Source organism: Notolabrus celidotus, chromosome 16 (assembly GCF_009762535.1).
Source record: "Notolabrus celidotus isolate fNotCel1 chromosome 16, fNotCel1.pri, whole genome shotgun sequence".
Lineage (NCBI taxonomy): Eukaryota > Metazoa > Chordata > Actinopteri > Labriformes > Labridae > Notolabrus > Notolabrus celidotus.
This window is the reverse complement of record NC_048287.1, coordinates 31,878,317-31,898,582: the sequence shown is the minus strand read 5'-3', so window position 1 is coordinate 31,898,582 and position 20,266 is coordinate 31,878,317. Positions and strand designations below refer to the sequence as shown.

At 41.8% G+C, this 20,266-nt stretch overlaps 1 protein-coding gene across 4 annotated transcripts in view; it reads left to right on the top strand.

Annotated features, from left to right (window-relative positions):
* Positions 1-201: 201 nt before the first annotated feature.
* The window catches only part of LOC117828087 (tenascin-like), a 114,572-nt gene continuing 94,507 nt past the window's right edge, over positions 202-20,266 (top strand). Inside the window, exons 1-6 of one of the 4 annotated variants that reach the window (XM_034705074.1) lie at positions 202-473; positions 2,076-2,249; positions 4,249-4,299; positions 4,761-4,863; positions 7,186-7,333; positions 7,554-7,663. The gene's annotated coding sequence lies outside the window, so the exon portion shown is untranslated. Of the gene's footprint in view, positions 474-2,075; positions 2,250-3,914; positions 4,300-4,760; positions 4,864-7,185; positions 7,334-7,553; positions 7,664-20,266 lie in introns of those variants that run through there. The other 3 variants (XM_034705073.1, XM_034705075.1, XM_034705076.1) reach the window with 3 other exon arrangements.

Here is a 20,266-nt window from a genome sequence, read left to right as displayed (position 1 = left end):
TTACATATTTAAAAAAAAATTCTCAGATGATTATTTATCCTTCAATAAAAGTTTTAGCCTCATTTCTGTCCTTTTAGCATTTATGGAACTGAAAAATGTGAAACCCGCTTGCTCCTCTATAACAGAAATTACGGTAATCATTTACTTCTACTGATATGACGTCATTGATCATGACCTTTGACCTTTTTTTTAACATTGACCGTTAGCTGCTGTTTTTATTGCTACTTTCTCAATATCTTATTAATTATTCTTTATTTATTATCTATTTCTGACAGTTTCCGGTTAGTAAAGTGAGAAATTTAAATTAAATTAATTGTGTGAATAATAATAATCTGAAGATTTAACAGTTTTTCACACCATCATCTCCTGTTCACGGATGCTAACTGCTAGCTAGCAGACATCTTGACTCCACTAACAAGGTTCGTAAAGAAGATGAAGAGGACGGTGATGAAGAGGAGGCTACATTAAAAACTGTGAGTTATCTTTATGAGTTTAAAGAAAGTTACTTCTGTCAAGTTCTGTTTGCATTGGGCTAAAGTTAGCTCCAGGTTAGCTCCAGCGCCTAGCAAGCAACCGGAGGTACTTCACTCCCACTTCCGGTGTTACGGTGATATTAATATATGGCATTAATCGAGCGTGAAGGTTTAATAATATGACTTTTATGGCTTTTAATAATAAATGTGACATTATTTAATCTTTTTTATGCATCTATATAATTAGTTGTGTTTTATTATAATGGTCTCTGTCATGAATCTACCTCTATGATGGCTAAAATACAATAAAAACACCTATGACAGAGGGAAATACAAACAACAAAAACATTATAAAAGGCATTTTAAAATCATTTTAAAAAGAGGAGAAGTTAAAAGAACCGACTTAAACTGAAGTGAAATAAATCGAGACAGTTATTAAATATAGGAGAAAGTATTACAGTGGATTGATAAGATAATTATTAAGATAAAATATTGAATTAAAACTATGAAATAATTTATTGTATTCTTAATTTATAATTTTTATTTTTATTTATTATTTATTTTCTATTTATTTGTTTATTTCAACAGGGACAGTGTACAGCCATTTATTTGTACCAGAGTTAGCTAGCAGCTAATTTACATCTGTAGTCCCTGGGCAGGAGACAGAGGCGATGCCTCTGTTAAAAACAAATAATACATTATTTAAACACCTACACAATAATACATAACTACTATAAAACAACAGGGATACATTTACATCAAAACTACCAACACAATGATAAAATATAAATAGCTAAAAGCACTACACTATGAAGGTCCTTGTATTTAAGTGTGATGAGTCCATGATTGGGTTGATTTTAGCCATGATTTCATCCTGGATTAAATTCAGCAAAGCTGCAGCACTCTCTGATTTTACTCGATAATGACTTCCATGCAGTTGTTGCTCTAATAGAGAGGAGGGCTGATTTACCAATTATAGAAAGTAAGAATAATATGGAAGAGGATTAGACCCACTGAAAAAATAAATTAAGAGCCAATTATTTTCATTATTATTATTATTATTCTGAGATTAAAGTCAGAATTCTGAGAAAAAAGTTCTGACTGTTTTTCTCAGAATATTTATAATAAAAAAATGATCTTTACCTTAATTTTTTTTTCAATGCCCCTAACCTTCTTTCGTAGAATAAAGTAATAAAAAATAGTACAAAAATGAAGAATATTTTGCTTTTTACAAAGCACTGAAAATCAAAGTAATACATTCAAACAGCAAATGTTACATATACTGCACAGTAAAATATTTTTTTGCTTGGATAACATGAGATACATTTTGTGTGATTCTCAGATTTGATTTTAAAGAACTGGATTCTGTTTACTGGGATGAAGTTAGTATAAAGCATGATGTCATTAAGTGCCTTTAAAATGGAGAACAGGATACATGGTCCTCTAGGTCAGAGGAGATGTCTTCCTGAATGTTTTTAGTGTTTTAAAGTAATCTAAAATATCATATTTTACCCGTTATTCTAAAAATATTAACAAAAACAGAAAAATAAAATCTTGCAAATAATAAAATGTGACTAGTTTTCTTCCTTCCTTTGTTGCCAGATGACTCCTGAGGTTAGGATCAGAGTTAGCAGTTAACTTACAAAAGCATCAGTAATCAAGGCGGGCCCTGAGGACAGTGGACCGGGATGAAGGGGGCCTACATGCTGCCACACACCAGGGATGCTGTCCCAAGACTGTGGAACAACAAGGGGGCGAGGTCGTCCGTCGTATCAGGTAGGACAACCAAACCTCTATAAATCAGCAGACAGACACGTCACAACAACAACACCTCATGACTCTTCTGAAGAAGACTGTGTCAGACCTGATGAACCTCTTTGGACTGTAGTGGTGTAAATCACTGCTGGTGCTTCATTCAGCAGCTAGAGGGCGACGTAGAACTGATAACAGACGATTTGTGAGGCAGACAGGTGTTTGCTGCACTCTGAGTTGTTGTACTCTTGAATTTGCAGCAACTGTAATTTGATTTACAGTGAAACTTTTGGGAATAACAGTCAGAAATGACCGTTCTTAAAGTCTCCTACAGGATCATGTATGTTTAAAAATGTAGATTACAACATTATGTGCTGTTTCTACCTGAACAAACTCTAATCTGTCTCTTTAATGACCATAAACAACCCTGACTGCTCTGTTTCTTACTCTAAAATTAACTTGTTATTACTCACATGTTCATGTTTGTTACAGAGAACGACACAAAAACACACCCACGTCTAAATCATGAATGTAGAGACCGCAGAAACACACACACAGTGAGTGTGTGACAGGGAGACGCATCAGCCATCTGATTCTCAGCATGAGGTCATCTCCACTATGTGTGTGTGTGTATGTGTGTGTGATGAAGTCATAGTGTATGCTTCACTGTCCTGGTTTATAGCTCTGTATTAATGAGCTCTTCCTCTGCAGACTCTAAATCAGCAGCTGATGACAGACACTGCTGACTCTTAGTCTCTTGCCCTCTCTCTCTCTCTCTCTCTCTCTCTCTCTCTTTATGACTCTCTCTGTTGACTCCAGGCCTGGCTCCGCTCATCATGACTTTGGTTTGTTGTTGTAGTTAAGTGAAATACGATCTGGTGATAACACAGAGTCGTTTATTCTGAAAATTAACCGGATGTTTTCATTATAAATATCTTAAAATCATCAAAATGTTCAAGAATTGTTTTTAAAAATCACCTTTTGTTTATTTTTTGTGATTAAATTTATGAACCATAAAGACAGAACCTTGTTTTTTTGCACCAGGCCTTAAAAAGTAACATTTAACACAGAGTCTAATGGGGTCTGACTCACTTCTGGAGTCTGCCTCAAGTGGACACTCGAGGAACTGCAGGTTGTTTAGTGCTTCAGCATGAGCTTTATTTTTCAACACAGGAAGTAGGAGAAAGAAAAAGATGATGGAGGAAAACAGGATAAAGGTAGGGTGGGGGAAACTAGGGATGAAGTTGAAGGAAAGGAGGAAAGGAGAAAGAGAGGAAGCAAGGTAGGGAAAGTGAGGGAGAAAGGTAGCGATGTAGGAAAGAAGAGATGGAACTCTTCCTCTTCCCTCTCTTTTCATTCCCTTCCTCTCCTGTCCAACTTTCTACGCTCACACTTTTCCACAGCTTTTGTCTCATAATCCTCACCCATTTATTTCCCTCCCTCCCTCCCTCCCTCCCTCCCTCCCTCCCTCCCTCCTTTCAGAGTCTTTTATTCTGAAAATTAACCGGATGTTTTCATTTTGTTTTGGTGAAACCTGACTTCCTGTCCCGCTCCATCTGCTCTGTTGAGATTGATGCGTCGTGCTCCGGCATCCGGCAACAATAGAAGTCTTGTGTATCTGATCAGGAGGACTCCGACCTGCCGGATCAGAGACACAGCCAGGATCCAACGGAGCGGATCCAGTGGAAGTTAACACATTGACTAGAATAGAAACCTATCAGATCCGGAGCTGTGACGAATCAGAGACAGATCTGGTGGAATTTGGCCGTAAAGATAGTTATTGTGGTACATTAGCAGATTAGTTAAGAAGCACTTAATCCACCTGGTTAGCGTTTAAATATTTTAAATAAGACTGACACAGGAATATTAGCTAACTCAACAGATATTGACATCATTAACCGTAGCTAGTTTTAATCTAGCTCAACAAAAATGAGTACCTTCTTCAGATCCCTGCAGCGTGAAGCAGAGGTTTTGTGTTTGTGTGAACTTTGTGTGTCTCTTAAAGTAGCTTTAAACCCTGCAGGTATCCAGCGTGTGACATAAATACTGAAGTCTTCCATCATATAACAAAAAGGTAAGAATGAAAAGAGATTGATGTGATATTTCTAACATGTGCTGCACGTCATGGCAGCTTTAATATCTCCTCCTCAGAGCTCGTCGACAGTAAACATCCATCAGGAGAGACTCGAGTCCTGATTTATTCCGTCCTGTCGGAGTTACAGGGTCAGATTTAGAGCTTCTGTTGAAGGCCAGACGCTCCTCCCAGATAAAACATGTAAAAACTACAGAAAGAAAACAGAGAGAGTGAGGTTTCAGGGATTTAAAGCAGCACTTGTTCACTCGGTTTCCTCTGACGGCACCTGAGGGTCACACAAAACCTGAAACCTGAACATGACGCCTTAAAGAAACAACGTCTGTGTTCAACATGTCTGCGCCGTCACGACAGGAATAAACACAATGAAACAAGCAGCCAAGTCCTCTTAATCTGTTCAGTATTCTGACATGCTGATAAAAAGATGAATTATCTCTTTACAGTGTGTGGACTTCTCTCTCTGACGACAGCAGTTTCCTCCTCGTGGGACGGAGCTGACTCATGACGAACTGGCTGATGGAGCCTGTTTGTGTTTGGATACAAACAGTAAGTGTGGGAACTCGTCTACATGATGTGTAATGCAGATATTTTCCATTGTAAACAAGCTGCTCAGGCGAGGAGCAAATAAACATCCAGAGATTTTATAGCTGAGAGTCATCAGACCGGGAGTTCTGACATTATTATTAGTTGCAGAGTATTACAGCCTTTTTCCACCAGATCCGTCTCTGATTCGTCACAGCACCAGATCTGATAGGTTTCTATTCTAGTCAATGTGTTAACTTCCACTGGATCCGCTCCATTGCGTTCCGGCTGTGTCTCTGATCCAGCAGGTCGGAGTCCTCCGAATCAGATACACAAGACTTCTATGTTTGCAGGATGCCGGAGCACGACGCATCAATCTCAACAGAGCAGATGGAGCGGGACAGGAAGTCAGGTTTCACCAAAACAAAATGAAAACATCCGGTTAATTTTCAGAATAAAACTCTCTGAGAGGAGGGAGGGAGGGATGGAGGGAAGTAAATGGGTGAGGATTATGAGACAAAAGCTGAGAAAAGTGTGAACGCAGAAAGTTGGACAGGAGAGGAAGGGAATGAAAAGGGAGGGAAGAGGAAGAGTTCCATCTCTTCTCATCCATCCATCCATTCATCCATCCATCCATTCATCCATTCATCCATCCATTCATCCATCCATCCATTCATCCACCCATCCATCCATTCATTCATCCAGTCAACCATCCATTCATTCATCCAGTCATCCATTCATCCATCCATTCATTCATCCAGTCATCCATCCATTCATCCATCCATTCATTCATCCAGTCGTCCATCCATTCATTCATCCAGTCATCCATCCATTCATCCATCCATCCATTCATCCATTCATCCATCCATCCATTCATCCATCCATTCATTCATCCAGTCATCCATCCATCCATCCAGTCATCCATCCATTCATTCATCCATCCATCCATTCATCCATCCATTCATTCATCCAGTCATCCATCCTTCCATTCATCCATCCATCCATCCATCCATCCATCCATCCATTCATTCATCCAGTCATCCATCCATCCATCCATCCATTCATCCATCCATCCATCCATCCATTCATTCATCCAGTCATCCATCCATTCATTCAACCAGTCATCCATCCATCCATCCATTCATTCATCCAGTCATCCATCTATTCATCCATCCAATTATTCATCCATCCATCCATCCACCCATTTATTCATCCATTCATCCATTCATCCATCCATCCATCCATCCATCCATCCATCCATTCATCCATCTATCAATTCATTCATCCATTCATCCATCCATTCATCCATCCATTCATCCATCCATTCATCCATCCATCCATCCATCCATTCATCCATTCATTCATCCATCCATCTATCCATTCATTCATCCATTCATCCATCCATCCATCCATCCATCCATCCATCCATTTTCTTCCAGTTATCCGGGGCTGAGCTGTGTAATCATTTCCTTCACATGACGTCATGAAAGGCAGAGTCAGTTTTAATCTCTGACTTTAAAAAGAAGTGATGCCTGAGGATCTGAGGGCTGCCCAGAGCATAAATATTTTTAAAGGCAAACTCAAGACCTACCTTTTTAGTCTAGCTTTTAACTAAGTTTTATTTTTATTCTTAACAGTTTTATCTATTTATTTATTTATTATCTATTTCAAATTTAGTCACTTTTATTCTACTTATTTATTTATTTTAAGTCTCACATCTGATTTTCTTTTAATGGTTTAATATTTTAGTCTTTTATTATCTTAGAAATGTATTTTACTTTGGTGATTTTAATTTCCTGTTTTGAGTTTTAACATCTTATTTTACCTCCAGTGTTTCCTCATTAAGATGACATGAGAGCGTTTCCTCAGTTCGTTCAGCAAATTTTTATTTTTATTTTTATTTATTTATTTATTTATTTTTATTTTATTTATTTTAGTGTTTTTATTACTATTGTTGCATATTGTGTTGTTAGCCTTAGGATTATGGGGTGGGTTCGGGGTCGGGGCTGAGGCTGGGATCTTAATTTATTCTATTTTAAGCTGTTTTTCTTGTACAGCACTTTGTGTTACAATGTCATTGTATGAAAAGCGCTTTATAAATAAAGTCTGATTGATTGATTGATTGATGAGAAGACTCTGATCCTCTGTGTTTACCAGCAGCAGAGCTCGGCACAGAGAAGCAGAGAAGGTTCTAAATGTGGAAATGAAGCAGCAGGTTTATGGTCTGCTGTAAGCCAGAGAGAACACTTTGTCTCCTTCCTGAATAAAACTCTTTTATAGACACTCGGAGGCCCGTGTGCTGACGACCGCCATGTTTGTGCTCCCTGTCTTTGTCTCGTCTCCCAGCTCCCAGATGAAAAACTCATCCGTGGACTTTAACAACGACAATTCAGGGTACGGACTCTCCGATCCGCTTCCAACGTTTCCAATAAGTCGTAACGTGGAATCTGGAAAGAAGAAGAGGAGGAGGCCAGGGAGGGATGAAGAGATGGAGGTAACAGAAGTGAAGACGTAACTGAACATCAGAGTGTGTTTTGATCCTTGCAGATTATCCTCTTCTCTCTACATTCAGCACAGACTGTTTGAGCAGTCTTTATCCAGGCTTAGTTTGAGGTTTTGTTTCTTGACTTACATGCAGCTCAGATTTATGTTTGTCTGCAAGAAATCTGGATTTGAGCATGAGAAGTTTTCTGATTTCTGTCTGTAAACTGCAGGACTGACCAATCACGTACGGCTGGTGCATGCAGGAGAAACATGGATGTCTGGAGAGCGAAACACCATCAGCAGTAAAGACACCGTGACTCCCATCAGCAGTGATCAGAAGGTAATTAATGCATCTCTGTGGACGGATATCTGCAACAAATGCAAACAAACTCACTGTGTCACGAAAGCCAATCAGAGTTAAGATTCCTGACTTCCTTCAATCAATCTTTATTAATAAAGCACCAAATCACAACAAACGTTCTCCTCAGACTCTCTCCAAACAGAGCCGGTCTAGACCGTACTCTATGTTCTATTATTAACAAAGACCCAACATCAAGACCAGGATCAGATCCAGTCCCATCTTACAGTCAGGACTCAGTCTGATCTCATCTTAATCCACCATGAGCAGAGCACTTTGCAGCATTTAGCAAGTTACAGTGGCAAGGACAAACTTCCTTTAACAGGCAGAAACCTCCAGCAGGACCAGACTCATGTTAGACACACATCTGCTGAGACCGTGTTGGAGAGAGGGATAGAGGGAGATGAAGAGAGAGAGAGATGATAGTGGGGAGACGGATAGTAGTAGTTGTAGCAGCTGGAGTCTGGACCACGTCCACAGCAGCAGAGATCCAGAGGAACCTACGAGACAAGGGAGCTCAGGGACTCCAGAAAGGTCTAAGAAAAGAGAGAAGAGAGGGAGACCAGAAGAAAGAGGAGAAGAAATGGTGAAGGAAAGGATAGAAGGAAAGGACGGGATAAGAAAAGGAGACATAAAGGAGGAAGAAACATGGAAAGAAAGAAAGAGAGAAAGAAGGAATGAAAGAAAAAACAAAGGAATGAAAGAGAGATGGAAAGAAGGAAATAAAGAAAGACAGCAGGAAAGAAAGAATGGAAGGAAAAGGGAAAGAAAGAAAGAAAGAAGGAATGAAAGGAAGAAAGAAAGACAGCAAGAAAGTGGGGAGGAAATGAAAAGGAATGAAAGAAAGAAGAACAGAACAGAGAGAAAGAACCAAAAGAATCCGAAGAAAGAAGGAAAGCAAAGAAAGGTAAAGAAGGGAATGAGGAAAGACAGAAGGACAGCAGGAAGAGAGGAAAGAAGAAAGAAAGAAGAAAGAAAGAAAGAAGAAAGAAACAGGGAAAGAAAAGAAAGCAAAGAACGAAGATGGAAAAGAAAGAACTGGAATGAAGGAACGGAGGAAAGAAAGAAAGAACGGAAGGAAGGAAGGAAGGAAGGAAAGACAGGAAGAAAGGAAAAAAAGAAATGAAAGAGAGAAAGGAAGAAGAACAGAAAAGAAAGAAAAGAAAGAAAGAAAGAAAGGATGAATAACAGACCCCAAAAAAGGAATCTACAGCAGAGATCCAGAGGAACCTACGAGACAAGGGAGCTCAGGGCCTCCAGGACGGTCTATGGTTAGTAACTTTAATGGGACAGGGTTTCCTCGTCGACTCGTCAGAATTTAGATTTCTGCTTTAAGTGATTAGGAAGCGATTCCTCTCAGAACACCCTGAAGAACAGCGTTCAGTTATAAATCTGGAGGATGAAGGTTAATATTTGGACGTTAAACCTCAGAGTTGGGAGTGACATCACGGTCCCTCCGGTTCCTCTCCTTGTGTGGTAAAACTGAAATAATATATGGACGCTGCCATCCAGCAGCCAGAGTGAAATTCCAACACCGCCGCGCTGACAGCCAGCGGCTTCTCCTGCCGCCAGCAGAAACACGGAGATCAGACAGAACAGACCAGAACCTCCACATGTCGGTCGTATAATCTGTTCTCTGGCTTTACGGCTTCTCAGAGTTCACGCATGGAGAGAGAGACGGAGGAGAGATGGAAACATCAGGAGGGGAGTCCTAATGTAAAGGTTAGTCCTCCTCTCATGATCCTGCTGCTGCTGTCAAAGAGAGTCAGGAAGGGTTAGAGGAAGCAGAAGAAGAAGAATGAAGAGGAACTGTTTGTTTGTAAGATTAATTAAACTCTCTCTGACGACCTCATCCAACCTGTTTCCTGGGTCAAAGAGAGAAAGCCTCCATCTCCCACAATCCAGCATTCCACAGGCCTGTTCCCTGGTCTCCTGGTGACTGTGTTGATGTGAGTCTGACTCACTGACATTCTTACCTGTGGACTGTGGAAAGAGGGAGACGATGCGTACCTTTTCCTCGGTTGGATTCTGAGTTTTAGAGCGCTGACGTTCACTCGCCCGTCTCACGGCTCTGCAGGAAATATTTCTATAAGAAGAGTTTCAGTCTTACATCCACACATCGAGGTATCAGGCATGACGGGAGGCTTGTTTTCTCAGCAGCTGCTCTCCATGCAGGGACGATAAAGAAATCATTACATATTTGGAGAAACGTGTACATTTAGATTCTTAGGAATTCAATAAAAAAACACAACATTCATATTTTAGGAGATGTACTTCTGGACTAAAGACATAGAGAGGCTTTCATATACAGTCATGGCCAAAAGTTTTGAGAATGACACAAATATTACATTTTCACAAATTCTGCTGTTTCAGTTTTTATAATGGCAATTTGCATATACTCCAGAATGTTATGAGGAGTGATCAGCTCAACTGCAATTAATTGCAAAGTCCCTCTTTGCCTTGAAAATGAACTTTATCACCAAAAACACATTTCCACTGCATTTCAGCCCTGCCACAAAAGGACCAGCTAACATCATTTCAATGACACACAGGTGTCACACACATTAACACAGGTGTGGGTGTTGGTGAGGACAAGGCTGGCAATCAATCTGTCATGATTGAGTGACTGGACACTTTTAAAGGAAGATGGTGCATGACACCATTGTTCCTCATCTGTTAGCCATGGTTACCTGCAAGGAAACACGTGCAGCCATCATTGCATTGCACAAAAAGGGCCTAACAGGGAAGTTTATAGCAGCGAGTAAGATTGCACCTCAGTCAAGCGTCTATCGAATTATCAAGAACTTCAAGGAGAGAGGTTCAATTGTTGCCAAACAGGCTCCAGGGCGCCCAAGAAAGTCCAGCAAGCGCCAGGACCGTCTCCTGAAGGTGTTACAGCTGCGGGATCGGGCCACCACCAGTGCAGAGCTTGCTCAGGAATGGCAGCAGGCAGGTGTGAGTGCATCTGCACGCACAGTGAGGCGAAGACTTTTGGAGGATGGCCTGGTGTCAAGGAGAGCAGCAAAGAAGCCACTTCTCTCCAGTAAAAACATCAGGGACAGACTGATATTCTGCAGAAGGTACAGGGACTGGACTGCTGAGGACTGGGGTAAAGTCATTTTCTCTGATGAATCCCCTTTCCCATTGTTTGGGGCATCTGGAGGAAGGCTTGTTCGGAGAAGACGAGGTGAGCGCTACCATCAGTCCTGTCTCTTGCCAACAGTGAAGCATCCTGAGACCATTCATGTGTGGGGTTGCTTTTCGGTCAAGGGAGTGGGCTCTCTCACAATCTTGCCTAAAAACACAGCCATGAATAAAGAATGGTACCAGAACGTCCTCCGAGAGCAACTTCTCCCAACCATCCAAGGGCAGTTTGGTGATGAAGAATGCCTTTTCCAGCATGATGGAGCACCTTGCCATAAAGCAAAAGTCAGAACAAAATGGCTCGGGGAACAAAACATTAAGATTTTGGGCCCTTGGCCAGGAAACTCCCCAGATCTTAATCCCATTGAGAACTTGTGGTCAATCCTCAAGAGGCGGGTGGACAATCAAAAACCCACAAATTCTGACAAACTCCAAGCATTGATTATGCAAGAATGGACTGCCATCAGTCAGGATTTGGTCCAGAAGTTGATTGACAGCATGCCAGGGAGAATTGCAGAGGTCTTGAAAAAGAAGGGTCAACATGTTAATCTTTCACAGTTTTAAATCACTAGTAGTCGTAGAGGCCACAATGGCTGCTGCTCAGCTCGTCTCCTGTAATGAGGAACTGCAGGAGAGAAATGAAACACAAGCTAGGCTACAGTTTCTGCAGACGGGGTCATTTCTGCCACGTGATTTAGTGAATTTTGAGCCAAAATAACCCAGTGTTGAATTGATCTCTTATCGGCCATTGGATTTTTAAAAAAGGCTGATGCCGATATCATTGCCCATCCCTACTACTGACGCTGACGACACAGTACGGGTACATGGTTGTTGTAAAAATAGATGGTATCTCCAGTATTGTCATCACATTATTTTTAGTGCAGTATTCAGGTTTACCTCCGAAAGGCAGCAGAAAAGTCTGTAAACACATCAAATTAAAAATGCTAATTCTTGTATTTTTCCATCCGCCCCAGGAATGCATATGTTAGCAGTTTTTGTTTATCACTTTGGCGCCAATACTCCGTTGCGGTGGAACTGGATACTTGAAGGATTTACTACATTTTGTTTCAGCTGACTTCTGAGTTACATATTTTCAGTACTCTGCGTCCCAGCTCAGATTTTGTTGGAGCTTCTTTGGAGACTTTATGTGCTCGGTTGAAGTTGAATAAGCCCAGAAAGAAAAAGCTCATATCAAACACAAGGCTTCACGCTCAATCACATCTTTAGATTTCTAACGGTTTGTTTGTGGTTGAATTTGCAGAGAAAGACATCAGCACAGTTCTATGATCTCAAACTTGACATTTAGATCTTTGAGAATTTAAAAACAATCATTTCATAAAACCTCTGAGAGCTCCCGTCTGAAACGTTTCCACTTTACAGAAACAAATCATCCATCATCATTACTCCTTTAAACTCCGCCTGGTAATCCAATTACCTCTGGAACCCGCCAGCCTCAGACCGTCACTACCTTTAAGAAAATCCCTCATTTGTTTTGACTCTTCCAGCAGCCGTGATGTTCCAGCAGATGTCATTTATTTTAGTCAGACACGGAACAATCCTCTTCACTTCGTGGCACCAGGTCCCGGATATATTGGATCCATTCCTCTGGCTGTAATCACCGCCAACGCTCCGCCCACCTCATACATCATAACCACAGAGTGACGGACATTTCCAAACTCGCAGCGTACGCCACTGACCGTTACTGTCCATCAAATAAAACTAACTCCACCGCAGCCACCTCACCAGGATCCACGTCCTTTCATTTTCCACTGCAGCTCCAACCGCCGTGACCACTTCAATGTTCCCTTTTAAATGATTTCATCACACAGCAGAGCGCCATCATCCTCGATTATTAAAGCACGTCTGCCTCATCCTCATTAGGAGAGAAAATTACTTCAAGTTACCTCAACGTTGATTCAACTGTAAGACTAAAAGAAGTGTCGCATTAAGAAGGATCACCAGAAAGAGGAAGATTTGAAGGTCCAGCATTTGTTCCCCTTTGATTCTTCCCCCTGTCTGCACCTTTGGCGCCCCCTGCTGGTCGCCTTTGAAACACTGCGAGCCGCCTGAAGGTCTCGTCACGTCTCAGTCGAAGTCAGTGTTTTCAGTGTAGTAGCAGAGACACCTCAAAGTCCGGGGTCTCACGGGGAAACAAAGGTAAACAGAGAGCGAGGGGAGAACCTCTCACCTGGGAACCATTAACCTTACAGCTGTGTTTTCAGGGGGTTTGCGTTGCAGTCATGTGTCCCCAATAAAAGTGTTCCCCCTCAGCCAGATGTTCAGGTTTTCACCGATGCTTTTAACAGCTGTTGGTGAAATATGCATCTCTAATGTAAGACAGGAACCTGCACTCTGAAGTCTCAGTCCTCAGCGGCCTCTATAAAGTCATTGTGTCAGTCACAGACGCACTAAAACCTAATGTCTGTGTGCTGTTTGAGCAAAGTCTTAAAAACAACAACAACAGTAAGTCAGAGTGAGAAAAACACAACAGCTACTTATTGACATTCAGCTTACTGATCATGGTGAAAATCTGATATGGTGACATTCCTATTTTATACTTAATCTTACATATTTGCATCGCGGTGCATTTAATTGTACCTTACTGAATCACATTACATAGTACATTGTTTAATTGTATCTCACTGTATCCTAACGCATCGCAACGCATTGCAGCGCATCGCAATGCAACGCATCGCAATGCAACGCACCGCAACGCAACGCACCGCAACGCACCGCAACGCAATGCACCGCAACGCAACGCATCGCAACACACAGCACAGCAACGCAACACAGCTCAACACATCGCTACGCATTGCATCGCATCGCTTCGCATTGCAACGCATCGCTACGCATTGCAACACAATGTATTGCATCAGAAATTATTGCAACGCATCGCATCGCAACGCATCGCAACGCATTGCACCACAACGCATCGCAACACAATGTATTGCATCAGAAATTATCGCAACGCATCGCAACGCATCGCAACGCATCGCAACGCATCGCAACGCATCGCAACGCATCGCAACGCATCGCATCGCAACGCATCGCGACGCATTGCACCGCAATGCATCGCAACACAATGTATAGCATCAGAAATTATCGCAACGCATCGCAACGCATTGCACCACAACGCATCGCAACACAATGTATAGCATCAGAAATTATCGCAACGCATCGCAACGCATCGCAACGCATCGCAACGCATCGCAACGCATCGCAACGCATCGCAACGCAACGCAACGCAGCGAATCGCAACGCATCGAATCGCAACGCATCGAATCGCAACGCATCGAATCGCAACGCATCGCATCGCAACGCAGTGCAACGCAGCGCAACGCAGCGCAACGCAGCGCAACGCATCGCAACGCAACGCATCGCAACGCAACGCATTGCATCGCAACGCATTGCATCGCAACGCAACGCATCGCAACGCATCGCAACGCATCGCAACGCATCGCAACGCATTGCAACGCATCGCAACGCATCGCAACGCATCGCAACACACTGCAAGTTGTCCATTAAATCCAAGGTGTAAGCTTCATATTTGCTTCATTTCAATGAGATTAAACTGACAGAACATAAAAACGTTGATGAGCGCAGTGGAGAATCCAAAAGTTGAACTATCTCCAGCTGAGGTCTCTGTGGGCTTTACGGACAGTTTGTCATCCTAAAATCAAGCTAGCGTAAGCTATGTGATTTTTGTGTCATGTGTTTTCAAATGTTTGTTGAAGGTATAACAAACACAGTCTTGCCCAACATTTAGCTGGTATTAACAGCAGCATGTGTTCAGAGCCTTCTTCTCGTCCTGTATTTGATGAACTGAAATGACTCATCATGAAATCATCTTGATGCGTGCCTCCTCTTTGGCGATTCCACGTTGTGTGTATTTCAGCATCGAGGACAGTTCCTGCTCTGTGCCGTGCTCAAAGGCTGTTTGGCGGGACTTGTTGATGGAACGAGTTTTGGATTGTTTCCCTGGGTTCTGTTTTCACACCTTCACAGACCGTTTGACTGGCAGAGGTAGAAGAATTTACCACTTCATAAATCCATGTTTCTGAGATCCTCCAGGCGGGATGGATGCAGAGCCAGTTGGCCCTGAGTGGTGATGTTTGAAAACAGGAAGCAGATTTGAGGTGGAGACGCAGCTGGAGTCAGAACGCATCGACTGAGTCACACCGGGCTGACAGAAAAGTCAACACACCTAATCTGCACAAACACACACGCTGTTTCCAGATCAGAATCAAGGTTTTCACTTTATAAAGCACTCTGCTGCTTTCCCAGAATCTGCTCTTTAAACTCTGAAGTGATTGTTACTGAGCCGCTTCCAACCTGAGGGTCAGGAACCTGCTGAGGAGTCGCAGGAGAGATGTCAGAGGACTCAAGAGACTATAGTTCAAACAGAGACAACCATAAAAACTGAACCTCAAAGACTGGACATTACAACATCCAAATATTTAGTCCAAACAATCATATAAACCTGGGACAGATTATAAAGCAATTACATTTATTTTCACATTAAAATTAAAATTGTATGTGCGTGTGTGTGTGTGTGTGTGTGTGTGTGTGTGTGTGTGTCTGAGTGCTAAAGATCGACTTATTTAACATGCTTTAAAGCAAAAAGAGTCAATATTTGTCGTAAGGCTATTTCCCTTTCCCCTCTCCCAGGTTAATTTCACAAACAGCCGCTTGTTGTGTAGGCCGGCTGAAGATGTTTGTCAGTTTGGATCACATTGAGTATTTGAAAAGTCAAAGCTGACTTCCAGCATGACTCAGAAAAGACAAATATGTCTGTGCTATAAAAGACTAGTGTGAACATGCTGTGGATAAGAAGATTACAACCTAAAGGAAGAAATATGAAAGCGAGATGATCAGAAAGACATTTTGTTATAGCGCCTGTGCAAAATGTTCTCTGACTGGATAGATGATCTTTTAGGGCTCATCATCCTCAGACATCACACTCTGTGACTTCGTATTTCAGATCAGTGTCAGCTGTTTAACGTCTCTGCTGCATTGATAACCATTATCTTACAGTCAGCATCATAACCCCGCCTACTTTTGGTAAATATCTCCAGCTACTTTAGGTGAATAACCCACTTATTTTTGGTGATTAACTCTGCCTACTTTTGGTGAATAACTCCACCTACTATAGGTGAATAACTCCAACTACTTTTGGTAAATAACTCCACCTACTATAGTTGAATAACTCAGCCTTCTTTAGGTGAATAACTCCACCTACTTTAGGTGAATAACTCCACCTACTTTTGGTAAATAACTCCACCTACTATAGGTGAATAACTCAGCCTTCTTTAGGTGAATAACTCCACCTACTTTAGGTGAATAACTCCAACTACTTAAGGGGGAATAACTCCACCTACTTTAGGTGGATCACTCCGCCTACTTTTGGGGAATAACTCTGCCTAATTTAGGTGAATAACTCCGCCTTCTTTTGGTGAATGACGGTCGTAACTTTTGCTAAAAAACCCCGGCTACTTTTGGTGAATAACCCCGCCTACTTTTGGCTACTTTGGGTGATTCACTCAGCATACTTTAGGTGAATAACCTTGCCTTCTGTACGTAAATAAACGGTCCTTACTCTTGCTTAAAACTCTTCCTAATTTTGGTGAATAACCTCACCTACTTCTGGCGATTAACTCAGCTACTCCAGGTGAATAACTCAACCTTCTTTTTGTGAATGACGGTCCTAACTTTTGCTGAAAAAAACACGCCTACTTCAGGGGAATAACCCGCCTACTTTTGATAATGAACTCCGCCCACTTTTGGTGAATAACCCTGCCTACCATTGAGTCTCTTTGTTATGTATGATCGCTGTGTCTCTCCGTCTTTCATCCCCCTGCTGCTGTAGTTGTGAGCGGCGTCATCCAGTGTTGTGAACAAATATTGGCAGATTCAGATCGTGAAGGATTCCATTGTTTCAGATTTATTATAAGGGATAGTAAAAAGTCAAGACAGGAATTTTCAGCAGACAGTAAAACATGTTTCTGTCATATTGTTGTAATGTCCCTTTAAGCAGACGTCACTGACTTCTCACTGTGTGAAACTAAACCGTGCATGAAAGTGTTCATGGTCCGGGATTTGGCTGTAGAACAGTGAAAACATGAAGTCATTTTCTTTCCTGTGATTTATCTTCATGCTGTATTCGTGCAAATGCGACCATTGAATGCACCCCTGATGTCTGACCGTTGACCTTGGAGTGTGCAGTGAGAAACTGGAGGAAGAGTTCTCCTACAGGGATGAAAAGGAAACCCCTCATAGAAGAACGATCCAGGCTCCTGACTCTGAATACAGATCGTGTTGATGACTGTTCCTCCAGCAGCAGAAGCCCTGATGATGAAGATGCTGCTGCTGCTGATGATGATGCTTTTGGAGCTCAGCCTGCTGGACCTGCATGACATCACTGTTGCTTTCTCTTCTCTGCAGCTTCTTTACCTTCAGATATTCAGTTTCCAAACCCCCAGATGATAGAACAAACTGATGTTACAGATGTGAGTGGAGGAGCTGTTGATCTGGAGCAGCTCCCGTTGGCGTGTACAAACAGAAGCTCTGTTGTGTCTTTAACGAGCGCAGCCTCAGATGACAGACTGTGTTTCACGTTTGGATCTCACACTGGAACCATTTAGGAATCCCGGACTCCTTCCACTCACACACTCAGTGGATGTGACGGCAGAGGAAACTTTTTATATTATGAACCTATTTTTCATATCGATAGAGATCAGAAGTGAGTGTCAGGATGTTTCTACATCACCTCCTTCAAAGTCAATGACAGGTTTAACTCACTGATAACCGTTTTCTGAATATACAGCTCCAAAGTAAAGGTTTGGAAAACTCTTATTACAAAGCACTTGTTGGGGTTTAGTCAAGATAATAGGGAAAGGACTGTTTGAAGTTATATTTTGGGCCTTTTTGCCTTTATTTGTAGGACAGCTGAAGAGACAGGAAATGTGGGGAGTAAAGAGTAGGGGAAGACATGCAGGAAATGGTTGACCAGCTGGGACCCTGCAACGGGGACTGTAGCCTCTGTATGTGGAGCGCTCGGACCACTAGGCCACCAGCGCCCCGAAAAGACTGTTTTTAACAGTAAAATGAAGCCAATACTTAAGTGCATGAAACTGCAGTTCCTCGAGTGTCCACTGGAGGCTGTCTCCAAAAGTGAGTCAGTCCTCATCGAGCCCAAAGTCCAACTTAACAGCAGAAATAAACATTTTTACGTGGTAGTACAAAATAAAGATGAGTCAAACATGAATTCAAATCAGGACTAAACACCAAGAAATCTGTCAAAATTTGGCATGGTTTACTTCAAACGGCAAAACCTAGCGCTACGAGATGGCATCCATCCACTTCGCTTGGTAGTAAAGCAGGTAGAGCAGGTCCATCAACTGGATCTACAGTCCACCTAGTGGCAGGAAGCTGAGTTACAGCTTGGATACAACTTTAATGATAATTTTGGGCCTACATAAATAAAAAATCTTAGCTAGTTTAACTGACTCATAATTCTGGTGCTGACTAGTAGGGACGTCCCGATCAGCTTTTTCGGCCCCCGATCCCGATGCGATTTTTTAATATCAAATATTTGCCGATACCAAGTCCCGATCCGATACTTGTGTTTGCCCAGATCATAGTTGAGCTGCACACTGTTTTTTTTTCATTTAACAAAATTAAGTAATTAATAAAATAACTAAAATATGTCTTTATAATTATTCCATTCAACTTAATCCAGCTAGCATTGATGTAAAAACTCATAATCTGTTTTACAAGCTCTGCTGTATGAGACCACCAAACCGGTGTGCTGCATTACAGCACGCTTAGATCTAAGGCTGCTCTGAACGCAACTCTCACGAGACAGTGCGTGATTCACAACGGCAGCATCCGACTGCAAGACGTAAATATTGGGAGTGACAATGAAATTGGAACAAGCCCGGTTGCATGCCGCTAGTTACGGAGCGACATGCCGGTATAGAGAACGGCAGCTGCCACTTGGCTCAGTTACACTCGCACGTTAGCCTTCAGCTGCAAATTGTGTTCAGTGACAGCAGACGTAAATGATCGGACGAGATGATCGCTGATCACCAGTCAATTACAAAAACACCCAGATCAGCTCCGATCCAGAAGTAGAGATCGGGATCGGGACATCCCTACTGACGAGCGATGTTGAAAACGTCTAAAGGTTAAGATGACAAAATGTGCTCATGTGTAACTAACAGACAATCCAAGAGGTTTGAGGTCTGTTTTTTTACACGTTTGATTTTCTAAATGTGAAATAATCTTATAGTGAAAGTGCTTCTTTATTTAATCCTTGAGGTGGAAGCACTTTGTGAACACTTTGTTTAATCATCTCATATTCATTAATCATGTATCATGTGTGTTTTTAACAGTCCCAGTATTTAGAATCTTTTAATACAAACTTTAACTAAACAAACATTTCAGCAGCGCGCAGATGAAGCGCGTGCCCGAGCCGGCACCGCAGCAGCAGCGATCATCAGCTGACAAACACACATTCAAAAACCAGCTCCTACCGGCTGCCTCTTCGGTTTCTTTAGATTGTCCTCTGCACCACCGATCTACTCCATACAGCAGTCTGTTTTAAAGTGCAGCGCTTCTGCCCGCTGCTCTCCAGTGCGCGCTCTGACCTGCACCAGGTGCGCCTGATGAGACACCTCATGCCCTTCCGGGTAGACGCTGTTCACAGCTGATTTCTGGTTTATTTACAGATTTATATTCAGATTTATACTACATACTAAACAATCTAATCATGATTTAGTATATTTATCTAGTCATTATCGTAACATCTCTCTAACATCTTTATTTATTTGCTCTGCATAGCAGCATACGTTTTAGTCATACTATATAGATACTTATTTTTGTAAACTCACCTAGGATAGAGTAGATTTTATTTCTACTATCATAAATATATAATATAAATATAAATATATATCTCTTAATATATTAGAGCCTAGTTAATTATGATTAGTTAATTTTCTACAGTTTTTAATTCTATTTTTACAGTTTGACTTGACAACGACCTCTATACATCATTTACCGATATTAAAGATTGACTCGTGCTCTTAAACCGATCCTTAATACCGATCTAATGGATAGAGAGAGAGCAGAACTTGGAGCCATTTCATATCAATATCTTATTTCTTTTACAAACATGACCACCAAAAGGCTCCAAACTCTGTCTGATAAAAAGTAAATATTTCATGCTGCATTCAGGGCAGCCTTGTTAATCACATTTCTCAATCTGCTGCTCTGATATTTGTGTAACATCTCCTACTCCTTACTCCCACAGTGACTCTGCATAATTCAGATTCTCCCTCTCCATCCGTCATTGAATAGTTTGAATTTCAGAGAGGGAGAAATCCTTTCCCTCCTCTCCGCTGCCACAAAGACTCATTTAGCTTTTAGAGAAAGCTCTTTTCT